The sequence below is a fragment of the Micropterus salmoides genome, unplaced genomic scaffold, assembly GCF_014851395.1.
Source record: "Micropterus salmoides isolate LMB-PRFRI ecotype aquatic unplaced genomic scaffold, ASM1485139v1 Ms_hic_scaffold_1, whole genome shotgun sequence".
NCBI lineage: Eukaryota > Metazoa > Chordata > Actinopteri > Centrarchiformes > Centrarchidae > Micropterus > Micropterus salmoides.
This window is the reverse complement of record NW_024040040.1, coordinates 22,533,574-22,550,170: the sequence shown is the minus strand read 5'-3', so window position 1 is coordinate 22,550,170 and position 16,597 is coordinate 22,533,574. Positions and strand designations below refer to the sequence as shown.

The 16,597-nt window shown below is 43.6% G+C and overlaps 1 pseudogene; it reads left to right on the top strand.

Moving 5' to 3' along the window:
* The first annotated feature begins 887 nt into the window (after nucleotides 1-887).
* On the top strand, nucleotides 888-6,463 carry LOC119915767 (annotated as a pseudogene).
* The last annotated feature ends 10,134 nt before the right edge of the window (nucleotides 6,464-16,597 follow it).

The window sequence follows — 16,597 nt, the reverse complement described above, 5'->3', positions numbered from 1 at the left end:
TGTGGTTTAATTTTCTAAAAACACCATATTTTTCCTCATACTGCACATTGCTGCAGCTCCTCTTTTCACCCTGTGTGTTGTACGCTCCGTTCTTGAGCTACAGAGTGATGCATCTTACTTGTACAAAATCTTTGTTGGAGTTGCACATGCGCAGTTCCCAGGTAAGGACTGCTAGCCAATCAGAAGCAGAGAAGGGTGGGTCGTAAGAAACAAGGTAGTGTGATCCAAATCAAAGCCAGTTCAGACTGCGACCATAACCTAGCAACCACACAACATCATTGTTCCACATCTTACCATCAGGACTAAACGTTGAACTGTTGCCGGTGTTCTGATGATCTATGCTGCCTTGCTGAAAAATGCTACCATAGTGCAAATCGATAGACTCGACTCTACTCGCCCCTGCTCCGTTTTCCATTGCAGATAGAATCCAGAGAAAGTACGTAGCTGGTCGTCATAGGGACGCCACACACATAACTGCCGCGACGTAATGTTCAATGCGACACACACACCAGCGACCCACACAGCTTTCTCTTTTCTAAGTTAAAGCGTTTGAACCTTCCTCAGAATGTAAAGACAGATAAGCGGTATGAAAACCTTCCAGGTGTGTTTTCCTCTGCCGTTGTTGCTGCAGCGGTCTGTGTGATGGTGGGAGCAGAGGGCTATGTGAGCGGGCGGCTGGCCGGCCTCACACGCTCCTCCCGCGGCTCAACTCTGAAAACTTTCAAGCACATTTTTGTGCCGCCATCACTTCTTGTAAAACTGTCAATATTCAAAATCTACACAGCTGATTTCTCACCTCAAAACTTCTCAGAACTGCATTTAGTGATGAAATTCCATACGAAAATTATAAAATATAAAACTTTCTGTTGCTGGCCTCTGTCTGGTGCATGCAATGCTCCCAGTCTCCAAGCCCGAACCGTGGAGCAGGTGGTCAATGTTTTAAATGTGGAGAAGCGGGACACTTCAGGAGGGACTGTGTGAGATCTCAGAGCCCAACAGCTGTACATAACTATGGTGGTAAAGATGCAGACCAACAATTGCGGTCACAAGGGACACTAAATCCAGATCACCAACCACAGGGTCTACAGATTGGCTGCACCAAAATCAAGGGTGAGAGTCTGCAGATTCCTGTGACAGTAAACGGCATTCCAACACAGGCTGTGGTGGACACTGGAGCTCAGACAACGGTAATCTCTGAGGAGCTGTATCAGAGTTTCCTTGGAGGTGATCCAACAAGCCTACATCAGACCTACCTCTTAAATGCAGGAGTTGGTGATGACATGAAGGCAAAACATGGACTGAATGCCACCTTTAAAATTGGATCCAAAACAATCAACTGGGAAGTACACATAGCCCCCATACGTAACTCTGTCCTCCTAAGATTGGATCTAATGAAGTCTCATGATGTTGTTATCCACACCCGCGGCAAAGTTTTTATTGGTGATAAACTTGTGCCCTCCAAAATAGTAAGAGGGGATGGATTGGAGTATTGTGTTGCCAGAGTGACCCTAGGTGAGACCACCACTATACCACCTACATCTGAATGCGTAGTGTGGGGCAAGGTGGAAGACCCAAGGCCAGGTGTCCCAGCTGTACTAGAGCCCTTGAACATCACAGAAGCTGTGGCCTCTGGAAGTGTTGCTACCATCATGGAGAAGCAGGTGCCAGTCAGGCTATGCAACTTCTCAACCACTAAAGCAGCCCTGCCAAAAGGAGCATGTCTTGAAGCTTATCCTGAGGAGCCATTATCTTCACCTGAGCAAAGTGCAGTACAGAGCGTAGAAAAAGAGGCAGAGGGTGCTCCCCCACTGGTGGTTGGAAGAGTAGCAACCATCTGTGATCTACCTGAGCACCTCCGAGATCTGTTTGGTGCTACTAGTGAGACACTTGTGAGGAGCAGCAACAACGTCTTATCCAGCTGTTGTTAACTTATCAATCCCTTTTAGCCAAAAGTGACTCAGACTTGGGCTACCTGTCTGTGGTCACCCACAAGATTGACACAAGACTAGCTAAGCCTGTGCGCCAGCCAGTGAGAAGGACACCTCTTGGATTCCAAAGTGAAGAAGAATTACATCTTCAAGCCATGCTTAAAGCAGTTGTCATTACACCATCATCATCGGAGTGGGCCTCTCCTGTCGTCTTAGTACGCAAGAAGGATGAGGAAAAGAGATCACTTTTCTCCTGTCTTAGCTTCTCTGCATTGGCTTCCAGTAAAATCCAGAATAGAATTTAAAATCATTCTTCTTACCTACAAAGCACTTAATGGTCAGGCACCATCTTATCTTAAAGAGCTCATAGTACCTTACTACACCACCAGAGCACTGCGCTCCCAGAATGCAGTGTTACTTGTGGTTCCTAGAGTCTCCAAAAGTAGACTAGGAGCCAGAGCGTTCAGCTATCAAGCTCCTCTCCTGTGGAACCAGGTTCCAGTTTGGGTTCAGGAGGCAGACACCATCTCCACATTTAAGAGTAGGCTTAAGACTTTCCTCTTTTATAAAGCTTATAGTTAAGGCTGGCTCAGGTGAGTCCTGAACCATCCCTTAGTTATGCTGCTATAGGTCTAGACTGCCGGGGGATTTCCTATGATGCACTGAGCTCCTCTCTCCTCTACTTTCTCTCCCTCTGTATGCAACCTCATCCCATTATTGCATGTTATTAACACAACTTCTCCCCTTACCGGTAGTCTTGTGCTTTCTCGTCCCTCTCCTCTCTCCTCCTATGACTTCCTGCAGGTGTTTCTGGCTCTGGAGCTGTGGAGTCTGGATCTGTGGCTGCGGGTCACCTGCTGCCGTGTTCCTGCTCGACACCCTCTGCTACAACAACTATTGTTACTAGTCCTATTGTTATTATAATCATTAACATTACGATTATTATCATTAACACTACTATACATATCTATACCATTTTTCATTTAGTCATTTAGTCTATAGCAACATCACCTTTACTGTCTGTACCTCTGTTTGTATATTGTGTAGGCTGCCTTCCATCCCTCTCTTTTTCTCTCTGTTCCTCTCTCTCTCTCTCTCTCTCTCTCGCCCTCTCTCTCTCTCATAACTCTCTCTCTCTCTCCTTCACCCCCAACCAGTCAAGGCAGATGGCCGCCCACCCTGAGCCATGGTTCTGCTCGAGGTTTCTGCCTCTTAAAAGGAAGTTTTTCCTTGCTTCTGTCGCCTAGTGCTTGCTCTTGGTGGGAACTGTTGGGCTTCTATAAATAACATCATAGAGTATGGTCTAGACCTGCTCTTTTATGAAAAGCGCTGTGAGATAACTATTGTTGTGATTTGGCGCTATATAAATAAAATTGAATTGAATGGAGTGCGGTGGTGCATTGATTATCGCTGCCTAAACAGTCTGACAGTCAAGGACGCATATCCCTTGCCCAAGATTGAAGAGTGTCTCGATGTTCTTGGGGGAGCTACTATGTTCTCAACACTTGACCTCCAGTCGGGTTATTGGCAGATAGCAGTGGATTACTCATAAAGACACCAAATGGGGCCTTTATGAGTACACCAGCATGCCATTCGTGGGAAAAATTGCTGATCTACCTGGACGATGTCATTGATCTTTGGTAGAGGAGTGGATGAAAGCCTGGACCGACTGGGGCAGGTTTTCAAGTGACTCCACAGCTATGGGTTGAAGCTAAAGCCATCTAAATGTCACCTGCTACAGGAGGAAGTTCTCTTTCTGGGCCATGTCGTGAGTGGGGACGGAATCCGCCCAAACCCAGCTTTGGCCCAACAACTTGCAGGAGCTACAAGCTTTTCTTGGGTTGTGTAACTACTACCGCAAGTTTGTTCCAGCTTTTGCAGAACTAGCAAGCCCTCTCCACAGCCTTCTAAAGAAAGGGGATAGATTCCTGTGGACAGATGAACACCAGGATGCTTTTACACAGCTCAAGGAAAAACTACAACAGTGCTGGGATACCCTACTGCCGGAGGCAAGTACATTCTCGACACAGATGCCTCAAGCCACAGCATTGGAGCTGTTCTGTCACAACTCCAATGGGGAGAAGAGCGAGTTTTGACATATGTAAGCAGTCATCTCACACCAGCTCAGCAAAGGTATTGTGTCACCCGGCGCGAGTTACTAGCTGTTGTCCGCTACACTTGTCAATTTCGCCACTACCTACTGGGCAGGAAGTTCTTGCTGCGAACAGATCATGGCAGCCTCACCTGGCTTTTTCGGTTCAAATACCCTGAAGGTCAGTTGGCTCGATGGTTGGAAGAGTTGAGCCAATATGATTTCCACATCCAGCACAGCAGGCCACCAACACTCCAATGTCGATGCCATGTCAAGGCGAACCGAGGAACATTCAAACAAATGTGACTGTTACCAGGCTGGGAAGAACTTGTCTGACCTGCCATGTCGAGGATGTAAGCACTGCTTACGACTTCATGAGCAGTGGGCAAGGTTTGAAGACAATGTTGATGATGTTGTGCCACTGGCAGTGAGGTGTGTCCAGTCTGGCAGTGAGACCAGAGGTGATAACATTCAGTTGATGGAAACAGGCCAGCCACATGCACATATGATGGAGACCTCAGTAGTAAACTGGCTACAGTCAGTCAGCCCTGAGGAACTTGCCAACCTCCAGAAAAATGATCCTGTCCTCTCCATTCTTTACATGTGGAAAGAATCTGGAAAACTCCCTACGAAAGATCAGGTGATACTTGAGGGCCCTGCAGTGAGGAAGTTCTGGCTCTGCTGGCCCCAGGTCATTCTGCGGCAGGGGGTTCTCTACTATTCCTGAGAGAGTAGGAGCCCAACACCCAATCTTGCTGCTACTTGTTCCGGCTTCCATGCAAAGGGATGTACTACAAGCATGCCACAACCCTCCTCATTCTGGTCATCTTGGAGAAGCAAAAACCCTCCCCGCCTGTGCCAGAGCTACCACTGGTATGGAATAGGTGAGGATGTCCATCTTTTTGTAAAGAGATGCCAGCACTGCAATGCATGCAAAGCTACAGGACCAGTAAAAGGAGCCTAGCTGCAAAGCTACCAAGCTGGAGCTCCCCTGGACTGCCTCCATTTAGACATCCTTGGGCCGTTCCCAGTATCCAGCTCTGGGAACAAGTACATTCTGGTCATAATTGATCAGTTTACCGGTGGGTTGAAGCCTTTCCTGTCCCTGACCAAGGGGCCGAAACAACAGCAAAGAAGCTTGTGTACATCTTCATTGCTCGATTTGGAGCTCCCCTCGAGTTGCACACTGACCAGGGTCGCAATTTCGAGAGTTCCCTGTTTCAGAGTGTATGCAAACTCCTGCAGATCACAAAGACAATGACCACCCCATACCACCCTGCCTCTAACGGACAGGTAGAGCGGTTCAACAGAACTTTACTCCAGATGATCCGTTGCTACGTGAACCAGAACCAAAAGAACTCGGACGAGCATCTGCCACTACTTACCTCAGCCTACCCCAGTTCACAGCATGCAGTCACAGGGTTCACACCTAACAGGCTCATGTTTGGGAAAGAGGTTCATCAACCACAGGATATCCAGTCTGGGGCTGCAGAGCTCAAGTCTGACCGAATGGAGGTAGCAGATTTCCTTCACAACCTGGAAAAGGGACTCGAGGAGGCACAAAGCACAGCAAGAGAGCATCTCCACACTGCACAAGAACGTCAGAAGAAGGTGTATGATGTTCGAGCACAGGAAACCTCCTACAGTGCTGGAGATTTGGTGTATGTAAAGGATGACACCAAAAGGAAGGGACTAAGCCCCAAGCTTCAAGCACCTTGGAAGGGCCCTTTGATTGTTTCAGCCTGCCGTGGCCCTGTTCTCTATGAGGTTCAAGGGTTGAAGCGCAGCAAGATAATGCATCATGACAATAGTGCAATAGTGAAGTGGTTCCTACATGGGTCATACGCCAAAGGAGCCAAGTGCTGCAGCAGTGCCAAGAGCAAGCCATACAGTTACCTGAAGTCTCCCATTGGTACCGTAGCTGCCACTACAAAGGGACAATAAGGAAGATCCAGCAGAGGAAGAAGCTTTTCGAGAGCCATGTGATCAAGAGGAAGCACCTCAGCCAGGAGCTTCAAGGTGTCAGCAGAGAAAAAGACACAAGGTCAGAGACATTCCAGAAAAGACTGTTAAAACTTAGAGTGGACGTGCAGTTATCAAGCCAGGGAGATTCAGGAGCTAGTTATCAAAACCTGAAAAAGAGAGACTGTTTATTAATCTGTAGATTTGTTAATCCAGCTATTTTCGAGCTAAAGGTTTACATGATAGCATTGTAATTAAGAGGGTAATTAAAAAGAAAGGGGAGTTTTCTTTTTGTGTCATTTAACTGTGTTTAAATGGAAAAGTGTTTTGGGTTTGCTAAGACAGTGATGAAAGATGACAGTAACCATTTAATTTCTTGAAATGTTCATTTGAGTCACCTGTACTAAAGGGACTCAGTAATGCTGGAGGGGGGTGGTGTAAGACAGTTCATAATAGCTAAGTTTTACCTTCTTTCCCACACCTTACCTAAGATGTTGCTTGTTGCTTAGTGTAGCATGTTGATTGGTCAGGAATGTGACATAATCACGCAGAAAGAACATAATGGGATCCCACGAGAGTTTGGACGTTGTTGAAAAAATGGGACTTGTGGCTCATCGCACGGACATAGTTAGCCTGATGTTCTATGCCCGAGTTTAGCTAAGTCCACACCCCAGCATAACTGCCTTCTCTGGAGTAAACAGCTGTATCTCTGTACTCACCTGCGGAAGTTCAGTAAAGTTCATTAACGGAGATTCCTTGTCGTGTGAAGTGATTTCCAACCATGCACATCCAGAAGAAGTAGGCTGAGTTAGCCTAGCTCATGTCGACGTCAGAACACGACAATATGGAGGCAGATGTATAAATAAAAATGCAATTTTATTTAGTGCAAACTCCATTCTCAAGCAAAGCAAACAGGAGAAAGAAGAAAAATACATTTTGGACATTTTCACTCAGGGGTGTACTCACTTTTGTTGCCAGCGGTTTAGACATTAATGGCTGTGTGATGTGTTACTTTGATGGGGCAGCAAATTTACACGAGTTATACGAGCTGTACACTCACTACTTTACATTGTAGCAAAGTGTCATTTCTTCATTGTTGTCACATGAAAAAATATAATCAAATATTTACAAAAACGTGAGGGGTGTACTCACTTCTGTGAGAAGAAATTCCCCGTGCACTGCAACAACAATCAGGTGCTGGTAGATAGCAGGATGAGGCTATGAAAAATCAAAAACAACTGCACACTGATATGACTTTACTGCATTTATTGTGAGCAACACATTTCGCCTATTGCTTCTTCAGTATGGAGGGATTATTGGGTCAGATGTAAAACTAAAAGTCTAAAACTAAAAGTCTAAATAAAAAACTGAAAGTCAAAATCAGAAACTAGAAGTCAAAATTAAAAACTAAAAGTCAAAGTTGAAAATTCATTTTGTATTTAGGATTGGGCATTTGGTATTTAGGATAGGGTATTTTGTATTTAGAATAGGACATTTAGTCATTTAGCCATTTAGGATTGGGGGTTTGGGGATTTAGGATTGGGAATTTGGGGATTGAGGACTGGAGACTTGGGGATTTAGATTTGGGGATTGGGCGATTGAGCTGTGTATGCGTGAGGAGGCGTGGCCCAAAGGCTTCAGGGAGGGTTTGGAACAGCTGAGGCGCAGAGGCACTTTACGGACTGCATTATGCTAACTGTTGCATGAGTTATGTTACTGTTGGTACATGCAGGTTTTAAATGCAGCTATTAACCCCGCTGTGGGCTGTGTGTATAAACTGTAAAAATAAGGTTTGTTTCTGGGTAACAGCACCATGCTGGGCAGGTGACAGGTGTGTGTTTACAGTGTTTGTGTGCTCTGAAAAACATAACAGCACAGCTATAAAGTCTCAGCAGCTGTTCCGCCAGTGAATGAATGTGTGTGAATGTTAGTTTCTGTTTGAGCACTTACGCTCAGTGTGTGGATGTAGTGTAGTGTAAAAGCACTTTGAGTGGTCAAAAAGACTAGAAAGGCGCAATACAAATACGGTACATTTCCATACACAAATGGATATAACGTTTAGGTTAATAGACATCTGCTAATCAGAAACAGAGGACACCACCTGCATCACTGCATCAGCTGTCATTGACCATTTGAGTGAATGATGATTATCATCAGTGTTTTCCTTGTGTCTCCTTTTGTTATTTCACTTCACTGTGTTTAGAGTGTTCCCGTCTGTCCCTGTGTTTGTTATTGCCACATGCTCAGTCTCCTGGCTCCCGCTCAGCTGCATGTACACACTTGCAATGGGTCGCACCAGCTTTGTATTTCTTCTCTCCTAAATTAGGGCATAAATCTACACTAGAGGTGTTTGAGGTTAACACAACCACCACTGTTTTTCCCCACTGACTTGCCCTCCCCCCTGCAGACAAAGATGTTTCACCTGGACATGAAGAACCACTTGGTGTCACAGCTTTGGATCAGCCATCTGCAGCAGAATCCCAGTCCAATGGGTAACACCACAAGCTGGAAATTACAGCTACAGCTGATACAGTAACCTCTGGACTTTTTCTCTCACTTAGACATAATTGACACTTCATTAAAGGCTTGTATTTAGGGCCCGAGCACGACCGTGCGAGGTCCCTATTGAATTTGCTCGGATTATATATATATATTTTTTTTTTAGGGCCCGAGCACGACCGTGCGAGGTCCCTATTGAATTTGCTCGGATTATATATATATATATATTTTTTTTTTTTTTCTGCAAAGTAGGCCCAAATGACATGGCCTAAACATACTCGAAAACTCACCAAAATTTGCAAACATGTCAGAACCGGTGAAAATTTCGTATTCTACAAGTTTCGCACATGGGCGTGGCAAAATGACTCGCTAGCGCCACCTAGAAAATTGGAAATGATTAGCCCCTCGTTCACGTTCAACCTACATGTACGAAATTTTCTGGGGACATGTATCGTATCAAGACGCACAAAAAAGCCTCAAGAACCCATAGCCTAAAGTCAACAGGAAGTCGGCCATTTTGAATTTTACGGCCATTTTTGGATGATTTACACACTTCGTACTTTAACGAACTCCTCCTAGGGATTTAGTCGGATCGACGTCAAATTTCTGCTGTGCCTTCTAAAGGCATTGACGATGAAAAGTTGTGCTATTTGCGTGTTTTCGTCAATGGGCGTGTCCGTGGCGTCGATGATTCGCAATGAAACAGGAAGTTGTTGTAACTTCAGTGTACATGCTCACATCCGGACCAAACTGTACATGTTGGATGAGAGTCCCGCCCTGAACACATGTACATGCCGACATTCACCCACAGTCATAGCGCCACCTGCTGGCAACAGAAAGTGACCTTTAACGAAGCAGCCCCCGCCGCACGTTTCACCTACGTGCACGAATTTTCTGTGGTACGTGTATCTTGTCCAGACGCACAAAAAAGTCTCTTGGAGCCATAGCCTAAACCCAACAGGAAGTCGGCCATTTTGAATTTTACGTCAAATTTTGGATGATTTACACACTTCGTACTTTAACGAACTCCTCCTAGGGATTTAGTCCGACCGACCTCAAATTTGTGCTGTGCCTTCTAAAGGCATTGAAGATGAAAAGTTGTGCTATTTGCAAGTTTTCGTCAATGGGCGTGTCCGTGGCGTGGCGTCAAAGATCAACTCTTCGCCATGACACGGAAGTTGTCGTAACTTCAGTGTACATGCTCACGTCTGGACCAAACTGTACATGTAGGATGAGAGTCCCGCCCTGAACACATGTACATGCTGACATTCACAGACAGTCATAGCGCCACCTGCTGGCAACAGGAAGTGACTTTTAACGAAGCAGCCCCCGCCGCACGTTTTACCTACGTGCACGAATTTTCTGTGGTACGTGTATCTTGTCCAGACGCACAAAAAAGCCTCTTGGAGCGATGCCCTAAAATCAACAGGAAGTCGGCCATTTTGAATTTTACGTCAAATTTTGGATGATTTACACACTTCGTACTTTAACGAACTCCTCCTAGGGATTTAGTCCGACCGACTTCAAATTTGTGCTGTGCCTTCTAAAGGCATTGAAGATGAAAAGTTGTGCTATTTGCGAGTTTTCGTCAATGGGTGTGTCCGTGGCGTGGCGTCAGAGATCAAGTCTTCGCCATGACACAGGAAGTTGTTGTAACTTCAGTGTACATGCTCACATCTGAACCAAACTTTACGTGCTTGATAACTCTCCCACCCCGTTATGGAGGACCGATCCTGACACAGTCAGAAATAAATACAGAAATAAATAAATGCTCAATAAATAAATAAGCATCCAATTAAATACACAAAAAAATAAAGTAAATAAATAAATGTAGGTAGTAATTAAATTATACAAGGAGACATAAATGTATATATTTAATTAGTGCCTTTACTTATTCACCTTTGTTATAATTACCTTATTTGTTTATTCAACTTTATTTATTACTAATTTTTTAATGTATTTATTTATGTGTGTGTTTTAATATTTTTGTCTGTTTTATTCTTCCTTTGTATTTATTTACCTTATTTATTTTCACCCATGGTATTTATTTCTGCCTGTCTTTTTTAAATTTTTGTATGCATTTCTGCCTCATTATGCAAATGAGGAGGGGCTGTGTCTCAAGGGGTCATCTTCTCTGCTATTGGTGGACCAGTCAGACAGGAGAGCTCCTACTCTGCCTGCAGACATCAACGATCTTGCCCCTCACACAGTCAGATGGCTTCCTTCAGTGCGCTGAGGTGTTTAACAACTCTGAAGACAATACTACCAGCAATGTCTTCCTTCTCTTTTCACGTAGACGCTCCGACAGACAGTGCTTTCAGTTTGCTGCATGCATGGACACAGAACTGCGGTACAGCACACAGTAACGATGAAATGTGTGCTGTTCTCACATTCTTCCTCTGTATGTACACATAAACAACAAGGCAGGGAAATATAAAATGAATTTATTTTATTGTTTGGGTACATTATTGTTCAGTGTACATGCTCACATCTGAAACAAACTTTACGTGCTTGATAACTCTCCCACCCCGCAGACATCTACACGCCAACACCGATTTATATTCATAGCGGCAAGTGCTATGTAGCTCCACATAGGGGACACAGGAAGTGACATATAACACCTTCATGCGGCGTCATAACCGCGTAGCAAATTCACAGCCGCACCGGCAGAGCTCCAGAATATGCAACTCGGCCGGCTCACACGCGGACGCGCTTATAAGTGCGAGGGCCCGCCCAACGCTGCTTGCAGCTTTAATTTTTCTTTTTTTTCTTTTTTCTGCAAAGTAGGCCCAAATGACATGGCCTAAACATACTCGAAAACTCACCAAAATTTGCAAACATGTCAGAACCGGTGAAAAATTTCGTATTCTACAAGTTTCGCACATGGGCGTTGCAAAAGGACTCGCTAGCGCCACCTAGAAAATTGGAAAAAATTAGCCCCTCGTTCACGTTCAACCTACATCTACGAAATTTTCTGGGGACATGTATCATGTCAAGACGCACAAAAAAGCCTCAAGAACCCATAGCCTAAAGTCAACAGGAAGTCGGCCATTTTGAATTTTATGGCCATTTTTGGATGATTTACACACTTCGTACTTTAACGAACTCCTCCTAGGGATTTAGTCGGATCGACGTCAAATTTCTGCTGTGCCTTCTAAAGGCATTGACGATGAAAAGTTGTGCTATTTGCGAGTTTTCGTCAATGGGCGTGTCCGTGGCGTCGATGATTCGCTATGAAACAGGAAGTTGTTGTAACTTCAGTGTACATGCTCACATCTGGACCAAACTGTACATCTAGGATGAGAGTCCCGCCCTGAACACATGTACATGCCGACATTCACCCACAGTCATAGCGCCACCTGCTGGCAACAGAAAGTGACCTTTAACGAAGCAGCCCCCGCCGCACGTTTCACCTACGTGCACGAATTTTCTGTGGTACGTGTATCTTGTCCAGACGCACAAAAAAGTCTCTTGGAGCCATAGCCTAAACCCAACACGAAGTCGGCCATTTTGAATTTTACGTCAAATTTTGGATGATTTACACACTTCGTACTTTAACGAACTCCTCCTAGGGATTTAGTCCGACCAACCTCAAATTTGTGCTGTGCCTTCTAAAGGCATTGAAGATGAAAAGTTGTGCTATTTGCAAGTTTTCGTCAATGGGCGTGTCCGTGGCGTGGCGTCAAAGATCAACTCTTCGCCATGACACGGAAGTTGTCGTAGCTTCAGTGTACATGCTCACATCTGGACCAAACTGTACATGTAGGATGAGAGTCCCACCCTGAACACATGTACATGCTGATATTCACCCACAGTCATAGCGCCACCTGCTGGCAACAGGAAGTGACTTTTAACGAAGCAGCCCCCGCCGCACGTTTTACCTACGTGCACGAATTTTCTGTGGTACGTGTATCTTGTCCAGACGCACAAAAAAGCCTCTTGGAGCGATGCCCTAAAATCAACAGGAAGTCGGCCATTTTGAATTTTACGTCAAATTTTGGATGATTTACACACTTCGTACTTTAACGAACTCCTCCTAGGGATTTAGTCCGACCGACTTCAAATTTCTGCTGTGCCTTCTAAAGGCATTGAAGATGAAAAGTTGTGCTATTTGCGAGTTTTCGTCAATGGGTGTGTCCGTGGCGTGGCGTCAGAGATCAAGTCTTCGCCATGACACAGGAAGTTGTTGTAACTTCAGTGTACATGCTCACATCTTAACCAACTTTACGTGCTTGATAACTCTCCCACCCCGTTATGGAGGACCGATCCTGACACAGCCAGAAATAAATACAGAAATAAATAAATGCTCAATAAATAAATAAGCATCCAATTAAATACACAAAAAAATAAAGTAAATAAATAAATGTAGGTAGTAATTAAATTATACAAGGAGACATAAATGTTTATATTTTAATTAGTGTCTTTACTTATTCACCTTTGTTATAATTACCTTATTTGTTTATTCAACTTTATTTATTACTAATTTTTTTAATGTATTTATTTATGTGTGTGTTTTAATATTTTTGTCTGTTTTATTCTTCCTTTGTATTTATTTACCTTATTTATTTTCACCCATGGTATTTATTTCTGCCTGTCTTTTTTAAATTTTTGTATGCATTTCTGCCTCATTATGCAAATGAGGAGGGGCTGTGTCTCAAGGGGTCATCTTCTCTGCTATTGGTGGACCAGTCAGACAGGAGAGCTCCTACTCTGCCTGCAGACATCAACGATCTTGCCCCTCACACAGTCAGATGGCTTCCTTCAGTGCGCTGAGGTGTTTAACAACTCTGAAGACAATACTACCAGCAATGTCTTCCTTCTCTTTTCACGTAGACGCTCCGACAGACAGTGCTTTCAGTTTGCTGCATGCATGGACACAGAACTGCGGTATAGGGAGAAGCACACGGTCAGCTAGCTGCAGCTAAATCTGGAGTGCACTCGTATTCAATTCTGTATGGAAAATTCAGTTTTAACGGAGCAGAGCGAGCTGACAGGCAGAGTTAGAGACTTTTTCTGTCCGTTTCTCTCTTTACAAAGACGCATGTTGCAGTCAGAGTCTTCTCTGAGATGCGAGCACGACATACAACACAATTTATCAAATTACACAACGGATATACAGTATGAAAATAAGATTGATTGGATTATACTCACAGGAAGTATAAAACCTCTTACATGGGTCTATTAAAAGTAAAGTAACACAAAAATGTCAGGGAAATTACTTTACTTATTTAAGTACTGCAGTTGTACATTTGAAATACCTTCCTACCTTTCTGATAGGAAGCCTTCTTGAGGTGGTATAAAACATTTCTTCTTATATTCTGATTTGAGTTGTGGACAACTATGACCACATGAATTAAAAAAACATTTCACTGCCCAAGTCAGCTATAACACAAGTCTTGTTCATCAGAGAACATGCTGTACAGTATTTGTGGACAGATTTTGTCCCAGGATTTATTATGCATTTCTTCTTCTTCGTTGCATGATTTAGAATAATAAGGTGAGAAATGGGTCTGTTCTGAGTTCATCCTGTACTGCAGCAGCTAATAAAGTCCATTTAATCCCCAAAACGCTTTTCTTTTAGGCAGGCTGGAGCAGAAAACAACTCACCTTTCTCAAGTTGTACAGTAATGTCACATGTGTATGAAGGTGGATCAAACAAGCTAATCTTAAATGTCAAAGTAGAGAGGAGCCTAGTAGGCCTATTTATTTTCATTCATTACACAATATGAATAAGCTATGCAGACAGTTGTAAAGAAAGAACATCTTTTTCTTCTGTTCTCTACTTGTTATAGTTACACAGTATTAGGGGTGTGGGCTGTATTAAAAGTATCCACTGTTCTCCCATGCTCTAACACACAGTAACGATGAAATGTGTGCTGTTCTCACATTCTTCCTCTGTATGTACACATAAACAACAAGGCAGGGAAATATAAAAGGAATTTATTTTATTGTTTGGGTACATTATTGTTCAGTGTACATGCTCACATCTGAAACAAACTTTACGTGCTTGACATCTACACACCCACCAATACCGATTTATATTCATAGCGGCAAGTGCTATGTAGCTCCACATAGGGGACACAGGAAGTGACATATAGCACCTTCATGCGGCGTCGGAACCGCGTAGGAAATTCACAGCCGCACCGGCAGAGCTCCAGAATATGCAACTCGGCTGGCTCACACGCGGACGCGCTACAAGTGCGAGGGCCCGCCCAACGCTGCTTGCAGCTTTAATTTATCTTTAGTTTCTATATGATCTATAATTACCTTGTTTTATTTTGTTCATTATATTATGGATATAAATAGCACAGAGGTTTAGTCTGACAGAGAAGCTGCTTGTCTTTTATTTTCACCATATATAATTGCTGCTGTTGCACCTGAATTTCCTCTAGTGCAGTCTTACCTAACTAGTATACATGATGATATGGCCTATGGACTTACACAGTTTCTATGATCATGTGTTGTGCTATACTTAATTTGCTTCTACTGGTGGGTGCTGCTGAAATTAGAAAGATATGGCTAATTTGGCTGCCAATTCACAGTCACATTTTTATTAATGACTATATTTCAGTAATTTAGTTATCATTATGCAGTTTGTCATTTGTTGTGCTGTCATTGGAAGAATTTGCTAATTTGTAGAGGCAGCGAAATAAAAGTGGAAATAGGCATAACATTTCATTATACTTCCGATTTTAAGATAACAAAATTTTAAAATCAGTGTTCTTCAATTATGTATAGAAGGTTCCTACACCAGGTAATGATAGATAGAGACAGTGAAGTCACCTCACAAGTCTTGACCTGCACACGTTTATTTGACATATCATTTTTCTTATCCTGAAAACAAGTCTTTAAAAAATACAGTGCCTTGCGAAAGTATTCGGCCCCCTTGAACTTTTCGACCTTTTGCCACATTTCAGGCTTCAAACATAAAGATATAAAACTGTAATTTTTTGTGAAGAATCAACAACATGTGGGACACAATCATGAAGTGGAACGAAATTTATTGGATATTTCAAACCTTTTTAACAAATAAAAAACTGAAAAATAGGGCGTGCAAAATTATTCAGCCCCTTTACTTTCAGTGCAGCAAACTCTCTCCAGAAGTTCAGTGAGGATCTCTGAATGATCCAATGTTGACCTAAATGACTAATGATGATAAATAGAATCCACCTGTGTGAAATCAAGTCTCCGTATAAATGCACCTGCTCTGTGATAGTCTCAGAGGTCCGTTTAAAGCGCAGAGAGCATCATGAAGAACAAGGAACACACCAGGCAGGTCCAAGATACTGTTGTGGAGAAGTTTAAAGCCGGATTTGGATACAAAAAGATTTCCCAAGCTTTAAACATCCCAAGGAGCACTGTGCAAGCGATAATATTGAAATGGAAGGAGTATCAGACCACTGCAAATCTACGAAGACCCGGCCGTCCCTCTAAACTTTCAGCTCATACAAGGAGAAGACTGATCAGAGATGCAGGCAAGAGGCCCATGATCACTCTGGATGAACTGCAGAGATCTACAGCTGAGGTGGGAGACTCTGTCCATAGGACAACAATCAGTCGTATACTGCACAAATCTGGCCTTTATGGAAGAGTGGCCAGAAGAAAGCCATTTCTTAAAGATATCCATAAAAAGTCTCGTTTAAAGTTTGCCACAAGCCACCTGGGAGACACACCAAACATGTGGAAGAAGGTGCTCTGGTCAGATGAAACCAAAATCGAACTTTTTGGCAACAGTGCAAAACGTTATGTTTGGCGCAAAGGCAACACAGCTCATCACCCTGAACACACCATCCCCACTGTCAAACATGGTGGTGGCAGCATCATGGGTTGGGCCTGCTTTTCTTCAGCAGGGACAGGGAAGATGGTTAAAATTGATGGGAAGATGGATGGAGCCAAATACAGGACCATTCTGGAAGAAAACCTGAGGAGTCTGCAAAAGACACTGAGACTGGGACGGAGATTTGTCTTCCAACAAGACAATGATCCAAAACATAAAGCAAAATCTACACTGGAATGGTTCACAAATAAACATATCCAGGTGTTAGAATGGCCAAGTCAAAGTCCAGACCTGAATCCAATCGAGAATCTGTGGAAAGAACTGAAAACTGCTGTTCAC